Source organism: Amblyraja radiata, chromosome 2 (assembly GCF_010909765.2).
Source record: "Amblyraja radiata isolate CabotCenter1 chromosome 2, sAmbRad1.1.pri, whole genome shotgun sequence".
Lineage (NCBI taxonomy): Eukaryota > Metazoa > Chordata > Chondrichthyes > Rajiformes > Rajidae > Amblyraja > Amblyraja radiata.
In genome coordinates, this window is record NC_045957.1 from 58,215,484 (window position 1) to 58,232,442 (window position 16,959).

The 16,959-nt window shown below is 40.3% G+C and overlaps 1 protein-coding gene across 5 annotated transcripts in view; it reads left to right on the forward strand.

The window, feature by feature from the left end:
• The window catches only part of rbms3 (RNA binding motif single stranded interacting protein 3), a 1,345,529-nt gene that overhangs the window by 208,777 nt on the left and 1,119,793 nt on the right, over window positions 1-16,959 (forward strand). The window lies entirely within an intron of this gene.

The following is a 16,959-nucleotide window of genomic DNA, read 5'->3' on the forward strand; positions in this document are numbered from 1 at the left end:
TTAAACTTTGAGAAGCATAAATAGACGGTTAGATGCTTTTTCCCAGTTTGGAAGTGTTGAAGACTAGAGGGCATTGATGCGAGAGGCAGAGTTTATAGGATATGTGGGGCACGTTTAATACCCAGAATGTAATGGGTGCCTGAAACATGTTGCCAGCAAAGGTGGTGGAGACAGATGCAATACAGGCATTAAGAGGCTTTTAGATGGATGCATGGATGTGCAGGGAATGCAGAGATCACGTGCAGCCAGAGGAGATTAGTTAACTTGGCATTATGTTCGGCATGGACGTTGTGGGCCAAAGGGCCTGTTCCTGTTCTGTACTGTGCTATGTTCTTTGACACCCAGCTAACATTTCAGGTTGAAAACCTTTTGTTAGAAATGAGAAGGGAACAAAAGAAGCTTGTTAAGATGCAAGGGAGGGGAAAGTATCAAATAAGATAAGAACCTGGGTGACCATAGGCATAAGCTGTAAACAATGTTTATTGTAAAACAATGTTTCATTGGTCACGGCCTGTGGGCTACGGTAAGGGACGCCGTGATGGCAGTGGCAAGCACAGCCTGGAAGTGGCCAATGAAGCTGTGGTGGCCGGCGGTGGTGACAGTAAGTTCGACCTGGCTTGAGGTGGTGGTGAGGGCCCGCGCCATCAGCCTAGCCTGGAAGCATCTGGGGAGGCGGTGTGGGCCGTGCGTGGCGTCAGCCAGATCGGCAGGTCCGTGGGCTATAAACTAAATCTGCTATAAAGAGATCCATAATAACAAGGGGTTACTGTATTTATTCACAGTATGCCAATAGAGTTGGAAATAAATATAATTATAGAGCCATCAGGTGGCAAGAGCCTGCAAATACATCACAGTAATTAACTGCAAAACTAAATGAGAAACTTTTAAATTTCGGAACAATAAATATTCGTAGAAAAAAACAAATAACATCTTGACAACAGAAAACAAGGACAATGTTTAGGCAAGCTTGTCAATAGATTTCTACAAAGAACCCAGTATAATTGGGGCAAGAATTGTTATAATCTGAAGATAGTCTTTTGCAGAGTTTTCCACAAAGCTTATTTAGCAAATATGAAAAATATTTACAGAATTATTATATCATGCACTGATTCCTATATGGTTATAATATAATAATTTATCAAGTAAAGTGAATCACCCAGACAACCAACTGACTAAATTATCTTGATTTGGATATTTCCTGAATTGATACTTTAGTTCAAGAAAATGAGATGATGTTCTTTCCAAACACATAAACTCAAATAACTTTACGATATTCCTGGATGTTCCTGTGGGTTTTTGAAAATATACCCATGGAGATAAGAAACTGAAGGACAGTACTGTGGCCTACATTGATCATACCCTTTGTTGAATATATAGGTTTTTACAAATGTCAAGTAGTCACTAGGGAACCGTGTTCCAGTTTCATGCAGGATCATTATGTCTAAAATCTAATCACGGAAGTTTGATTATCATTTTGCTAGCTTTTTCATTATGATCGTTGTGAGAACATGTGGGTGGATGGTTATTCTGCAGTGAAGGAATCATCTGACTTCACAAACCATTCCATCACCTGTAAGGAGCAAGTCAGCAGCGTTATGGAATATTTGCCTGAATGAGTGCCGCTTAATGGGCCTGGCCCACTTAGGCGACATTTTAGGAGTGGGAGGGGTGAGGGGAGGAAGCAGAGGAAGGTTGGTGGAGGGTGGGGAGAGAGGATAATGAAGGAGGGGAATTGAAGAGGAAGTGAGATGCGTTCCCATGGTGTTCCCATTTTAAACTCTAAAATCGTCAGACGCGCCTACGCAGTTCGGGCTATGGGTGAGTGGTGCAATATTGCATTGGGGGAACGGGGCCCAATGGGTCCCACTTGGTCTAGTTAAGTAATAAATCCATATATTAATGGAATACTCACCAATATTTGTGGTAAGAAACATAGTCAATATTTAGGGTCTTTTATCAGAACCAGAAGAGGTTGGAGTAGAAAAAAGTCAGGGACAATTTTGTAACAGAGTGAGTTTGTGATGCTGAAGAGAACTCAAAAACATCAAAGAAGTCAAATCCGTAATACAAATGTGCCTATTGTGCAAATCAGATAACTATATCCCTTTGGGATATTTCAGCTGAATGGAATGATTTGATCCACGGATGAGTTTCAAACACTTTAAATTATCTGTGAGATTGCCCTCTCACTGGGTTTAGGGATACTGCCAATGGTTCTACTGATGCCCTGTTTTTAAGTGAGTTTTTAATCAATTTCCATGTGTGAACTCTGCAGGAATGGGAGTTATCTAAAAATATTATATCTTCCATTATCTAAAAATGTTGTATTATCATGAAATGTCTTGAAGATTTCATTGCCAGATGAAGTTGGCAACAATCACATCTTCTCTGAGGTAATTACTTGGATGTTATAGAATGTAGAAAAAAAACTTGCTTTCTGTAGTCTCTCTGGACAAGGCTACAAATGAAAAGAAAAGAAATAACAATTCTTCAAGATAAATATTCACAAATTTTCCATGTCTCAATGTTCATGAGAACACATCAAGTAATTTTTAAGTAAATAAAAAAAGTAGTCAAACAGTGGCTGTTCTGCCATTTAATAGCATTGTTGGATAAGTGCTGAATGTCAGAATATGTGGCATTCATTTTACACAAAAGGGACGCTCTTGAAAGTGAATACAATTCAGAAATTGGCTACAAAGTATTTTTTGGTTCTGAAAATTATTAAAGAAATATAAGAAATGTTAAAATGACCATGTTAGAATGTATCAATGTGGTTTCATGCATCATTATTGTTGAAATTGAGGGTGAAAGTGAAACTATGTTGGTTCATAATAAAACCGTACATCAACGTAAGGAAGTATTCTTACCAATTGAGTGAGGCTAAAATACATGTGCCACTTCAGTAAACTCTTGGCCCCACACAAGTCTAAGGATATCCTGTTTCATGAGGTGAGAATGATTTACAGAATCACTTCATTCCAATATTCTTGGAGATTGGAGAAAGCTGTAAAGTTGGGACAGAAAAAACAGAGGTTGGGCATGATGCTGAGTGATTATATAATAGTTTTGAGTATCTGATACGTCACTGTTGGTGTGCAACACAGAGCTCGAGTCTTCTATAAGTTAAAGGCAGGGGATGCACCAACTGTATTGCATGATGCAGAGCAGGTTCTGGGAAGTGAAGATGACCATTTATCAGCTTCTCTGTTTTCTTCTGGGATGACAAGTTGAAATACTGGAACACAACTGAACTAAAAAACAATAAATAAAATACACTTGGCATTTATTTTGTGTTATTTATAGATGATTGGAAAGAAACAATAATAATTTTAGCTACTTCCTGATTCGCGCATTGCTGAGAAAGTTTACAATCAGTTTAGCAGAAAAACAAATTCAGTTGAAGTTAGTAAATACATAAAATTTAATGTTTCAGCGTACAAATAAAATAGCCACTTCAATGGAGATGACGTAAAATTGCCATGGAATTTTGGTTGTTACGTAATGTTGGTGTTAGTCACATTGCAGTAGAAAATGAGGGACCTCTGACATTAAGCCCAAGTTATGTGTACAAATGTGACACACAAAGTGAGACTGTCAGGATAAAAAATTGCCATCAACGTAATAAAGGTAACACAATGCACACTGTTGACTTTAGACCAGCGAGATGTCAAAGGCATCTTATTATGCATGACTAGACTGATTAATAATAGTAAATGCATTGTCGAGACTAGAATGATTAATGGTAGAAAACTACAATGGGGAGACTTCTATTGCAGTGGAGCCAATGAGCAGCCACTGAAGGATGAGGAATTAATGGTTCAATGGTGCTTTATTTGTCATGTATGCAACTGCACAGTGAAATATACATTACACGTGCGGGAGCGGCCATTTTTGTGCCATCATGCAATGTCCAAAGTCCGGTTTGCCCATGTGCTCGGTGTACTGGAGCAGTTCCCGCGAACCAGCGACCCTTTCCCTATCCGGCCTTCTTTGTTTCCCGGGGGCGCCTGCTGCACCTTTCAGGCACTGGAGGCATGACTCTGGTTCACCCCCCTACCAGCCCCTGTTCCTTGCATTCAACGTAGTTTAAATAATATAAGAACCAATGGCACCAGTATTAGAAAATGAAGACACTTTAAAATTAAAGTAAAAGTTAATGAGATGTAATATTGATCGGAACATCAAGATAGCCAATGACTAATTCGGACCAAAGTGCAAATCGTACTATAAATCTGCAGACTTATTTCACTAAGTTGCTGTCTGCAGTTTGTTATAATTATCTAAAAAGAAGATAGTTGTAATGGTGAGAAAAGTGAAATTATCAACAACACAAACAGATTAATTGTGAGAGAAAGAATGGTACACATATTAAAAGTGGATGTATAAAACATGTACTTGGAATTATTATTTAAAAACCATGGCTACATAAGGTCTGAGTGCGAGATTCAGTTCCATTTGAAGATTTGTTTGCTCGTATTAATGGGCACCAGGTCTTTATGTGCATTAAGTTGGACCCCAAATCAACTGCAGACTGAGGATGCCTCACCCACTGAATGGTTGAATAAATCCAAGCAACACAATGTGTTCATTGGAAATGCTCAATGACTGGGTCACACCCATTATTCTAGTGCCGAAACAGATGAAACTGTCTGGTTTTGTAACGATCTTAAGGTAACACGCAATTGTCAATAAATAAACCCAACATTATCAAACAATCGGTAGTTATTGGGGGGTTTATACATGAATTACATTTCAGTGCGAAGCAATCATTTTCTCGGCAATCAGGGTCATGGGTGATTGTAATTGTCATGGAAGAAAATCTTTGAATACATTAAATGATATTCAGGAGTTTCATAACCACTACATGAAATGAAACGTTTATTTAGGCTTGAGATTGAATACATCGAAGAAGTTAGATGAAATGTCAATTAAGTTTGATCTAACTTTGGTATGGTCTAGGGTTATGCCAGGTTTCTGCTGGATCTCACAGCTACATTTACAGTCTTGTGTCAACCATTGAAGGTAGAACCATGCAGAGAAAAAAAACGGAAAAAGGTTTAGAACCTTGACGTGAGGAGTCACAGTAATGAATCTTCTGGTGCACTATGATGTACCCATGCACTGAAGCACATGTGCGGCATCTTCAGTACTAATTTAGTCCTGAGAAATGGCGCAAGATGGATAATGTCCCAGAAAGGGTCATTGTTAGTATGTAAAAACATGTACAAATTAGCAAAATCACTTTCAGATATAGAAAAGTACTAGGAATCATATTTGGGATCACAATAGTTTCAAGTAAAGCAGGTGCGGTCGTGCTGTGGAAAAACTTGCAAATTATAGTCTTCCACAGATACTGTGCGAGATAATGGTGCGCAATTTCATTTGCGCAGTTTGTGACCAAATTGGGCTCAAACAACATTTCAGATCTTCTTAGCATCCCGTGTCAAACGGAGAAGCTGAGAAATTTTAACATTCGATGAAAGCAACACAAAAGTGGAATGACATGGATGACCGACCAAATGTTACTATGAGTCAATAACACACATTCTTCTGAGTTAAAGATGATGACTCACTCCTCCACCAGTTACACTCCTGCAGAGATACTGATGCATAGAAAATTTAGGACACTTGCATTTGATTCAGCTAAATCCAGAAAGAAAAAATACTTGAAGTAAAGAAAGCATCAAAATGTATGCTATAAAGAAAAAGGTTTAGATTACACGATTAGGTTTATGTTCTGCAACCTCAAGTCAATCTGCGGATAAGTAAATGGGATATTAAAGAGATTGTGAAGATATGTACAGTTCCAAGAATTCCCTTGAAAATATGAAATTGTTTTCAATATTTATTTTAAAGTAAGAACCAGCATAGAAGATATAAATATATGTGATATGTCCCTTATAATGAATTTGATAATTTATGCCTAAGAAAAATCTCAAATAAACCTTTAAAGCTCTTCTTTTAACATTTCCCAAGTATAATTTCATACAGTCTTTGTTTTTCACTAAAATCTATAAGAATGCATATTTTGCAGGTCAAAGGATAAATATTGTCTCGGACATCCTTATTCATAACATCATAAGTGATAGGAGTAGAATTAGGCCATTTGGCCCATCTAGTCCACTCCACCATTCAATCATGGCTGATCTTTCTCTCCATCCCAACCCCATTCTCCTGCCTTTTCCCCATAACCTCTGACACCTGTACTAATCAGGAATTTATCTATCTCTGCCTTAAATATGTCCACTGGCTTTGCCTCCACAGTCTTCTGTGGTGAAGAATTCCACAGTTTCACCACCCACTGAGTAAATAAATTCCTCCTCATCTCTTTCCTAAAAGAATGTCCTTTAATTCGCAGGTTATGACCTCCAGTCCTAGACTCTCCCACTAGTGGAAACATCATCTCCACATCCACTCTATCCTTGCCTTTCACTATTCGGTACATTTCAACAAAGTCCCCCCTCATTCTTCTAAACTCCAGTGAGTACAGGCCCAGTGCCGTCAAACGCTCATATGTTAACTTACTCATTCCTGGGATCATTCTTGTAAAGCTCCCCTGGACCCTCTCCAGAGCCAACACATCCTTCCTCAGATATGGTTCCCAAAATTGCTCACAATATTCCAAATGCGGCTTGACTAGCGCCTTATAGAGCCTCAACATTACATCAGTGTTTTTGTATAGAAGCCCTTTCTAAATAAATGCTAGCATTGCATTTGCTTTCAAATATTTAGAATACTATGATGGAATCTCTTAGACAGACAAGGTCTTGTTTAATCGGGCTTGATTAATACCTTTTTAGCTTGATAACAAGAATACTATCACTGTGGCAAACCTAATAATGAATTTAACATTTTTTAATTAAAAGTGAAGAGCTGTTAAAAAGAGACATTGGTTATAAACTGGGTTATAACCCCAAACATTGGTTTTCCAGTCTATAATTCCTTTGTATGTGTGATTGGTGAATGCACTGTGGAGTTTATAGATTGAACCCAACAGTAGCACATGCACAGCTTTAAACAGTCTTCTTTGTCTTGCCCGACTGGTTCAATATTATTCCGAGCAATTATTTCCTGCATCACCCTGTTATTGGTTTGTCTGATACCAAAGCAGGTGACACCACATAATCTGTTTGCAGCACAGACTGTAAATTGTTCCTATTGACAGACAAACCATTTCTCCCAGCTGAATGTGTTTGTCAGCAACCCCCAGGAATGACAGATTGTGTTTGATCCATGAGGGTATTAAAATCAAAGGTGTTAACACATTTTAAAAGAGATTTTAACACATGGTTTGCAAGCCTCACAGGGTACTTGCACCATTCAATGATACTGAACATATCTATGTGGAAAAAAGTAATGCCTGCTTTGCTCCCTCTTGTGATGAGTCCACATTTTCTTTATACAGGGTTTTTCTTCCTGCAATGCCAGTATCTCATCATCTAATTATAATCACCATTTCCTTCTCATTCAGGAAAGCAGTGTAGCATCAATTGCTCTATCATCTGGCAGAGTCATGTCTCCAAACACTGGTCTGCGTTCCTTTTGCTATGGATTCTACATTTTGATAGTGCAGGATCTCTTCCTGGGGCAATCCATTGTAAGTCAATGCAAATTGCAGAGAACAGTGCATTGTGCTTTCACAAGGATCTTCCCAGTAGTTCACCATGGACCACAGATATCTAAAGCACTCATCTAATGATCAGTTTTAACCAATTTGATGCAGTTTACTGTGAGCAAGGTATGTGAAAAGCTAAGGCAGACACTTGATTAAAAGTTTGATCTGCAAATAATATATCTAAACCAAAAGCTAATTCAATAGACATTAGGTGCAGGAGTAGGCCATTTGGCCCTTCGAGCCAGCACCGCCATTCAATGTGATCATGGCTGATCATCCCCAATCAGTACCCCGTTCCTGCCTTCTCCCCATATCCCTTGCCTCCGCTATTTTTAAGAGCCCCATCTAGCTCTCTCTTGAAAGCATCCAGAGAACCCACCTCCACCGCCCTCTGAGGCAGAGAATTCCAGACTCACCACTCTCTGTGAGAAAACGTGTTTCCTTGTCTCCGTTCTAAATGGCTTACTCCTTATTCATAAACTGTGGCCCCTGGTTCTGGACTCCCCCAACATTGGGAACATGTTTCCTGCCTCTAGCGTGTCCAAACCCTTAACTATCTTATGTTTCAATGAGATGCTTCTAAACTCCAAAGTGTACAAGCCCAGTTGCTCCATTCTCTCAGCATATGACAGTCCCGCCATCCTAGGAATTAACCATGTACAGTAAACCTACTCTGCACTCCCTCAATAGTAAGAATGTCCTTCTTCAAATTAGGGGACCAAAACTGCACACAATACTCCAGGTGTGGTCTCACTAGGGCTCTGTACAACTGCAGAAGTACCTCTTTGCTCCTATATTCAATTCCTCTTGTTATAAAGGGCAACATGCCATTCGCTTTCTTCACAGCCTGCTGTACTTGCATGCTTACTTTCATAGACTGATGTACAAGGATCCCCAGATCCCGTTGTACTTCCCCTTTTCCCAACTTGGTGCCATTTAGATAGTAATCTGCCTTCCTGTTTTTGCAACCAAAGTGGATAACCTCACATTTATCCGCATTAAACCATCTGCCATGTATCTGCCCATTCCCCCAACCTGTCCAAGTCACCCTGCATTGTCATAGCATCCTCCTCACAGTTCACACTGCCACCCAGCTTTGTGTCATCTGCAAATTTGCTACTGTTACTTTGAATCCCTTCATCCAAATCATTGATGTATATTGTAAATAGCTGCGGTCCCAGCCTCGAGCCTTGTAGTACCCCAATAGTCACTGCCTGCCATTCTGAAAGGGTCCCGTTAATCCCTACTCTTTGTTTCCTGTCTGCCAACCACTTCTCTATCCATGTCAGCACTCTACCCCCAATACCATGTGCCCTAATTTTGCCCACTAATCTCCTATGTGGGACCTTATTAAAAGCTTTCTGAAAGTCCAGATACACTACATCCTCTGGCTCTCCCTTGTCCATTTTCCTAGTTGCATCTTCAAAAAATTCCAGAAGATTAGTCAAGCATGATTTCCCCTTCATAAATCCATGCTGACTCGGACCAATCCTGTTACTGCTATCCAATTCAGCAGATTATTTTAAATTCTCTGCTGCTACCAGTAAAGTGGCAAAAAATGGACATGTCAGTAATAAAATCAGATGGCATAATTTTCAACAGTAACCACCATAACCACTCCATGACTTTCTACTTGATCCATATGGTAATATATCAATCAAAGTAATTATGCCATTACATGCATATTTTTAAACATTGGGTGATTACCAGCATGGGTTTAAAGAAAGACCTCTTTATTCTTCTACAATGGCTTAGAGAGGCCTCAATATTTTGTATTGATGAGAACAACCCATAAATTTGCCAATCTGGCAAATTCAAATGAAACCCGGAAACATTCATTTCCCACTCTGCCAGTAACCTGCTTGCCATCCTTGATGGATTTGCAAAGGTCTTTAGCAGATTTCCTGCACTCTCAGGATTGCTTGACTTGAATATTGCAGACTTGGACTTCACCTGGGAATTGATCTCACTGTTCATCCATGGTTTCCAGCTAAAACACGCTAAAACAGCAGGTTAAATGGCATCTGCAGGATAACATACAGATCATCCATTGATAACATTCCCTACCAATATTGCACATTCTGCATGATCTGTTGCATGCTTATGATACGACACGATACGATAAAACTTTATTTATCGCAGCAGGGAAATTGGTCTGCCAACAGTCATAAAGCACACCAAGTTGCATGAAACATAAAATTAAAGTGACAAGAGGAAAGTCTAGTATTTGGGTTGTGCAAAGATTTCTTTTCATTACACTTTTGCTCTTGTGTTGAAATGCTTTCTACCTTTCCTCAATCTTTACAGATCTTTCTAATCCTTCCCTGACACTTCATTTTAATTGTCTGAGTCCCTTCAAGTTTCACTTGCACTTTCTTTTCTGTGCACACCGTCCTGCACACACAATATTACATAATATTATGACAATGAGCTGGTAATGGTAGATAACATGCAGAGCACATCAAGCTGGTTGAGCACCAAATCTGTTTCAAATTGCAGTACGTGGGTGCAAATTGCATTTGTATTATAAAAACACTCCTTTAGTCTAACTCCCAGGGTACACTTCATACCATTCTCTTCAACTGTTCAATGATTTTCACGTATAATGTCATCTTGCTCACCTGCAGTGATGATGCCCAAATGCAATGTATAGTATGTGATGACTGTCCTGCACTCATTTGTATTGGTGTCTTAAAGGAAGGCACATTGTCACCCTTCAGCAAATCTGAATAGTACCACTCACTGGAGTACCAATTGCCACTCTTTTTGCTGAAGCTGACACTAGCAGGGAAGTAGTCAAATTCAGGAGAAAGAAAATCACTGCAAGAACTAGGAAGAATTGTTAACAGTAATGAAGGAATTGAAATCATAAATCCCTATTGTTCTATGTTCAGCTGTATCAGTGGCTTTGGTGAAGAGCTAGCCTCTGGCATGTACATAAAAGGACACACATTGTTGGAGTAACTCAGTGAGTCAGGCAGCATCCCTGGAGAACATGGACAGATGATAACTTGGGCCGTGATCATATATGTTCAGCCTGAACCTGCATTACATAAGCATAAGTGCCATGTCAAGATTCTTTATTAATATATTGGTGAACATTGGGCCATCGATAGGAAACCTGATCAGCCAAATATTACCAATATTTTTTTGTCTTTATTAAAAAGATGATTTTTAGAGTGTACATTCCCTATCCCCTGCAGAAGTTTTAAATAAGTCTGCTGTCCACTGAACTAAAGTGATAATGGGGATCAAAATAGCTGTGCTGATTCAAGGCTTTTGACAGCATTCAGAGGCTGCCACCACCACAGCATCAAATATAAGATGAAGCTCTGCCTCAGCAAATACAGCATTAAATCACAGGTATAGGACTTAAACCACCTGAAATTCTTGAAATATGGCAATTGACTATCAAGTGGTGTGAATGATTTATCCAGCTTTGAGCATTTACCTAACTGAAGTGGATTAGTAAGGGGTATATGAGAAATTCACACCAATAAAATACATGAAAGCCCTCATCGACTATGAGCAATTGGATAAAGTTAATTCATATTTATGATACCTCATGTTTATTCTGAGGCTGTGGTGTCTGGCCCTCATCTCTCCCATTAGTGGAAATATCCTCTCCACGTCCTCTCCTACTCGAAATTCCATCCGTAATAATGGACTCAAATCCTACCAAGGGCAAAAGAAGTTAGGCTAACTGGCCAACAGTTCCCCCTCTTTTACTTCACTCCCAGCTTCAGCAGAGTCATATGTGCAATTTTCCAATCCTCTGGAACTGCTCCTGATGCTGATGAATCTTGGGAGATCACCACTGCCTCCACAATCTCTAAAGCTACCACTTTCAGAACCCTGGGGTGTAATCCATCTGGACCAGTTGACTTATCCACATTTCAGCTTCCCAAGCACCTTCTTCTTAGGAATAGCAACTCCACTAACTTCTGCCTCCTGACTCTTTTGAATTTTAGGCACATTGATGGTGTCTTCCGCTATGGTGACTGATGCACGAAACTTAATCTTTTCATCTGCCTTTTCTTTATTCTCCATTACCACTTCTCCATCATTTGCCAGCAGGCCAATGTCCATTCTTCCCTCTCTTTTACATTTGAAGAAACATTTGCTATCCTTTTTTTTTATTTTTTATTATTGGTTAGCTTACCTTCATATTTCATCTTTTCTTCCCGTATTGCCTTTTTAGTTACCTTCTGTTGGTCTTTCAAAGCTTCCCACTAATCTTTGCATTATCATGTGACTTCTTTTTTAGTTTTATGCTGTCTTTGACTTTCCTTTATCAGCCATGGTCGCCTCATTCTCCCCTTTCTTCCTGTTGGGTTGAAAAGATCCTGCATCTTTGGAATTTCTCCCAGAAACTCCTGCCATTGCTGCTCCAGTGTCATTCCTGCTAGGGTCTCTTTCCCTTCAGCCAGCACCTCCCTCATGCCTCTGTATTTTCTACTTTAGCCAGCTCCTCCCTCATGTAGTTGCCTTTACTCAACAGTAATGCTGAAAAATCTTATTTCATCTTCTCCCTCTCAAACCGCAGGTTGAATTTTATCATATTACTAGACCGTTGGGTCCCATTCCCCCAACGCAATATTCCACTAAACTGCGCTTGCAAAGCTGATGGGCCCGCACTGCGCAGGCATGACTGCAGCGTTCAAAGTTGTGCCGTTGATGGCAGAACTTATGTTAAATTTAATAAAGTGAATAGAGGACCCGTGGAGGTGTTTGTAAAATAGAACAAAACTTACCCATGGAGTAGTTGGGTCCCCGTTGTGAGGCCAGGCAAGTACACATGAAAAGACAAAAAAAATGGCAATCTGAAAATTGGCAAAGGCCCCAACTGCCCAGGTGCGGATACTGGGCCCGCTGCGTACGCGCGGGGAGACGGTGTCATTTTGCGTCATTGCCACATCACCGGCGTCACTTTCAATTGTGACCCGGCTGACAGGCCTCCCCGAACTGTGCAGACGGTTGGGCTGTGGGGAGAGCTCTGAGAAAAGATGGGGGAAGAGCCTTGGTGGAGAGGGGGGTATCACGGGTGAGGGGGCAGGAGCCAGCGACGGGGACCGGAGGGGAAGGGACTGTAGCTGCAGGGCATTGTAATGGAGGTGCATTTGGGACTCACAGCGGGTGCTGGACGTTCATGCGTTCCATTTGGCGACATCGCCATGCCGGGCTGAGCAGCTTCTGGTTCCTCCGAAAATTGTGTTCAGTTGGAGACCTCCACTGGCCTCCCTCAGCTGCAATAAAGACACGATGGTGCAGGAATGGGCAGACCTACCCGGTGAGTGACAGGAGGAGAGACCAATCCTCGCAGTGCTGACTGGCAGGTGAGGAGATCGATCTGCGCATGCACGATTTGTACGATTTTTAAACCTCGCTAACTTTTACAATATACCACCGATCGGAACGAAACTCAGTGCACTCGCAGCACAGGAGAATGGTGAGTGAGCCGACGAAAAACTGTAGCGCTATCGTGTACCGTTTTTGAGCAAATGGAGAAAATACGCAAACCGGAAGAGCACGAGATCAGAGCTTTGGATATGTGTAGATATATAACTAGATAGATATAGATATAGATAGATGGTCACTGCCTCCGAGGGGTTCTTTTACCTTAAGCTCCCAACTAAAATCCCCTTTATTACACAACACTAAATCCAGAATTGCCTTTTCTCTGGTAGGCTTGACTTCAACCTACTCCAACAAGCCATCTTGTAGGCACTCTACAAATTTCTTCATGGGATCCAGTACCAAGTTCATTTTCTCAGGTAGCCGATTGATGCAGATTTAGCTTCATGGTAAGAAGCTGAGATTGGTGACAGAAGTTGCTTTTCGGACTGGAGGCCGTGATCCTTGGTGTGTTTCAGGGCTTGCTGCTGGGCCCATTGTTGATTATCATCTATATGAATGACGATCAATTTGGATGTGATTATACAAGGCTTGATTAATAAGTTTGCAGATGACACTAAAATAGGCATCATAGACTGTGAAGGTGGTCATTAAGAATGATAATGGGATTAACTTCAGCTGGGCAAGTGGGCTGAAGAATGACTTATGGAGTTTAGATAAATGCAAGGAGTTTAGGTTTATTATTTGCACTATTCCAAGGCAGGAGGTGAAGAAGGCTTTTGATACACTGGCTTTCATCAGTCTGGGAAATGAGTATAGAAGTTGGGATGTTATATTACGGTCATACAAGAGATTTGTGAGGCTGCACTTGGAGTATTGTGTTCAGTTTTGCTCACCCCGTTGCAGCAAAGATGCCATTAAGCTGCAAAGAGCTGAGAAGATTTAAGAGAATGGTGTCAGGATGAAGGAGCCTGAACTATATGCCGAGATTGGGCAGGTTGTCATTTTATTCCTTAAATTGCGGGAGGCTGAGGGGAGATAGAGGTGTATAAAATTCTGAAGGGAATAGATAGAATGAATTCACAGTCTTTTCTCGTGTAGGGGAATCAAGAACTTTGAGGGCATAGGTTAAAGGTGAGAAGGTAAAGATTTATTCGGAATCTGAGTGGCAACTATTTTACACAAAGAGTGATTGTTATAAGGAACGAGCTGCCAGAGGAAATAGTTGAGGCAGGTATAATAACAACATTTACAAGACATTTGGACAGGGTCGTGGATAGGAATGGTAAAGTGGGATATGGGTTAACATGGCCAAATGGGGCAAGGTTTCAATCCTTCTTGCCTGCTTTACTTGCCAATCTTTGACAGAATTATTTTCAATTCATTGAAATTATTTATCATGTTTGATTTTCCCTGGACAGTTCCTTTAATTATGTTTTGATTACTCTTCTTCAAACCATTTGCAATGAAGGATACCCAGTCAGCACAACAGTTTCTTTTTCTGAATAAAATACTGCATTGTTATCTTTCTTTTTGGGCTGAAAACATATGAATCAAGCAACTTTTATCGCATATGCTTCAAGACATCCCTCCCCATTGTGTCCTTTATTATTCCAATCTTGGTTGAAAAAAAAAGAATTATTTTAAAAGCATGACCATGAAGTTCTCGCATAATTTCTGCAATTTGTTTAGAACTTGTCTCTTTTACATTATTCCTACTTTTTGTTGGCCTGCAGAATGCAGAGAACTGTGAAAATGTTGAATTCTGTAACAGTGAGTCCTCAATCAATGTGTATTCAGAACTGGAGAAACTGAAATAGAAGATTTGTGGATGAATGCCAAAGTGCATTGGATGCCCAGGATTATCTACAATGTTACCGTATAGCTTGAGGGTTGTATTCCCCACTCCTGATCATATTTATTGTACTTGCATTCTAAAATACCAGCAATCCTTTTGCCTTAATTCTAACTGTTAATTCGGTCTTGGAACTTCAAATTTATCATTAATTTTGAATGTTGTAAAAGTATCTTCGATCAATTCTGACATCGGCTCTCCGTTTTATATTGTTCCATATCCTTAAAAAAAAAAACTGGAGCCAAGAGTATTGAGTTCATGCTCTTGACTGAGTTAGGGCTTACTTTTGACTAAAATTATAATTGTACACGCTACTTTCTCCCAGTGTTCACCAACCTTAATTTGACATATTTTGGTCAATTAATCACAGGAAGTCCAAAACCAACTCAATCTGCCTCTCATTTCCCTTTTATCTGATCTCTCCTCTTCTGAATTCTTCTCACTTTAAGGCTACGTCTCCCCCAGTTCTCTGCTCACCTTTTGTCTTTGGTCCAATGTTAATCTTTATCTAATGTTAATCTTTATGGATCTTCCTTTCCTTTTACCTCACCCCACCACTAATTTTATTAAAATAAATTCCACAGCATTAGTTAACCTCACAGCAAGCTCAGCCTCTTTGTGGTGCAACCTTTCTCACGCTATTCAACTCTGCAGATATTTTGCTAGATCTAAAGCAGAGCAGTCCCAGTGGTGCAGCGGTAGAGTTGCTGCCTTATAGTGAGACCCAGGTTCGATCCCGACTACAGGTGCTATCTGTACAGAGTTTGTACGTTTTCCCCGTGACCCGCGTGGGTTTTCTCCGAGATCTTCGGTTTCCTCCCACACCAGGTTAATTGGCATGGTAAATGTAAAAACTGTCCCTAGTGGGTGTAGAATAGTGTTAATATGTGTGGTCATTGCGGACCCGGTGGGCCAAAGGGCCTGTTTCCGCGATGTATCTCAAAACTAAACTAAAATATTTCCTCCTGTGCTATTTTTTCAGCAGTGATTTGTTTAGATGTTTTTATTCCTTACCACATGGAACTGGATGCAGGCAGAAGCCCTGCTCTTCAATTTCTACCCTGTTGGACCTCGACTATTTTCATACCAATAGCATAAATCTCAAATACTGGCAGCTTCATCTGGGCCTGTACTTCTGTGATATCCCATTGGCTTGTTATTTTTGCAGAAATTTATAAAGAAATGGCTATTCTATCAGTTCCCTCTGACAAATCTGCCTGCATATCTGTATGGAGCTTAAAATCAGTAATTATTCTGATCTGAAATAAAATTTCTGTTTTCTAATTTGAATCTGTGGAAAGCGGCCTAAATTCATTAAAAATGCTGTGAATGTCCCACAGAGAGAAAAGCAACATTTTCCCCTCACTTTTCATATTTTAATGTCAGTCCATACTCAACATGGAAATCTTTGTATCATGCCTTTAAGTTGTTACGTGTCTATTTTTTTGGATAAAATAGTGTGCAGAATATAAGGCCCAATGGATTTTTCCTTTTGGCAACACGAGTAAGAAGAAATACAGTGCCCTCCATAATGTTTGGGTCAAAGACCCATCATTTATTTATTTGCCTCTGTACTCCACAATTTGAGATTTGTAATGGAAAAAAAATCACATGTGGTTAAAGTGGGGATTACTGAGACGTGGCAGCAGGAGGATCGGGACTGGGAACTTAATATACAGGGTTATACATCCTATAGAAAGGACAGGCAGGTGGGCAGAGGAGGGGGGGTAGCTCTGCTGGTAAGGGATGGAATTCAGTCCCTTGCGAGGGAAGACATAGAGACTGAGGAGGTAGAGTCACTGTGGATTGAGTTGAGGAATTGTAAAGGCAAGAAGACACTAATTGGTGTTATTTACAGACCTCCAAATAGTAGCCCGGATGTAGGGTGTAAGTTGCAGCAGGAGTTAAAACTGGCATGTAACAAAGGTGATGCCACTGTGGTGATGGGGGATTTCAATATGCAGGTAGACTGGGAAAATCAGGTTGGTTCAGGACCCCAAGAAAGAGAGTTTGTAGAGTGCCTCTGAGATGGATTCTTTGAGCAGCTTATAATAGAGCCGACCAGAGAAAAGGCAATTCCGGATTTAGTGTTGTCCAATGAACCAGGTATGATAAGAGAACTCGAGGTAAA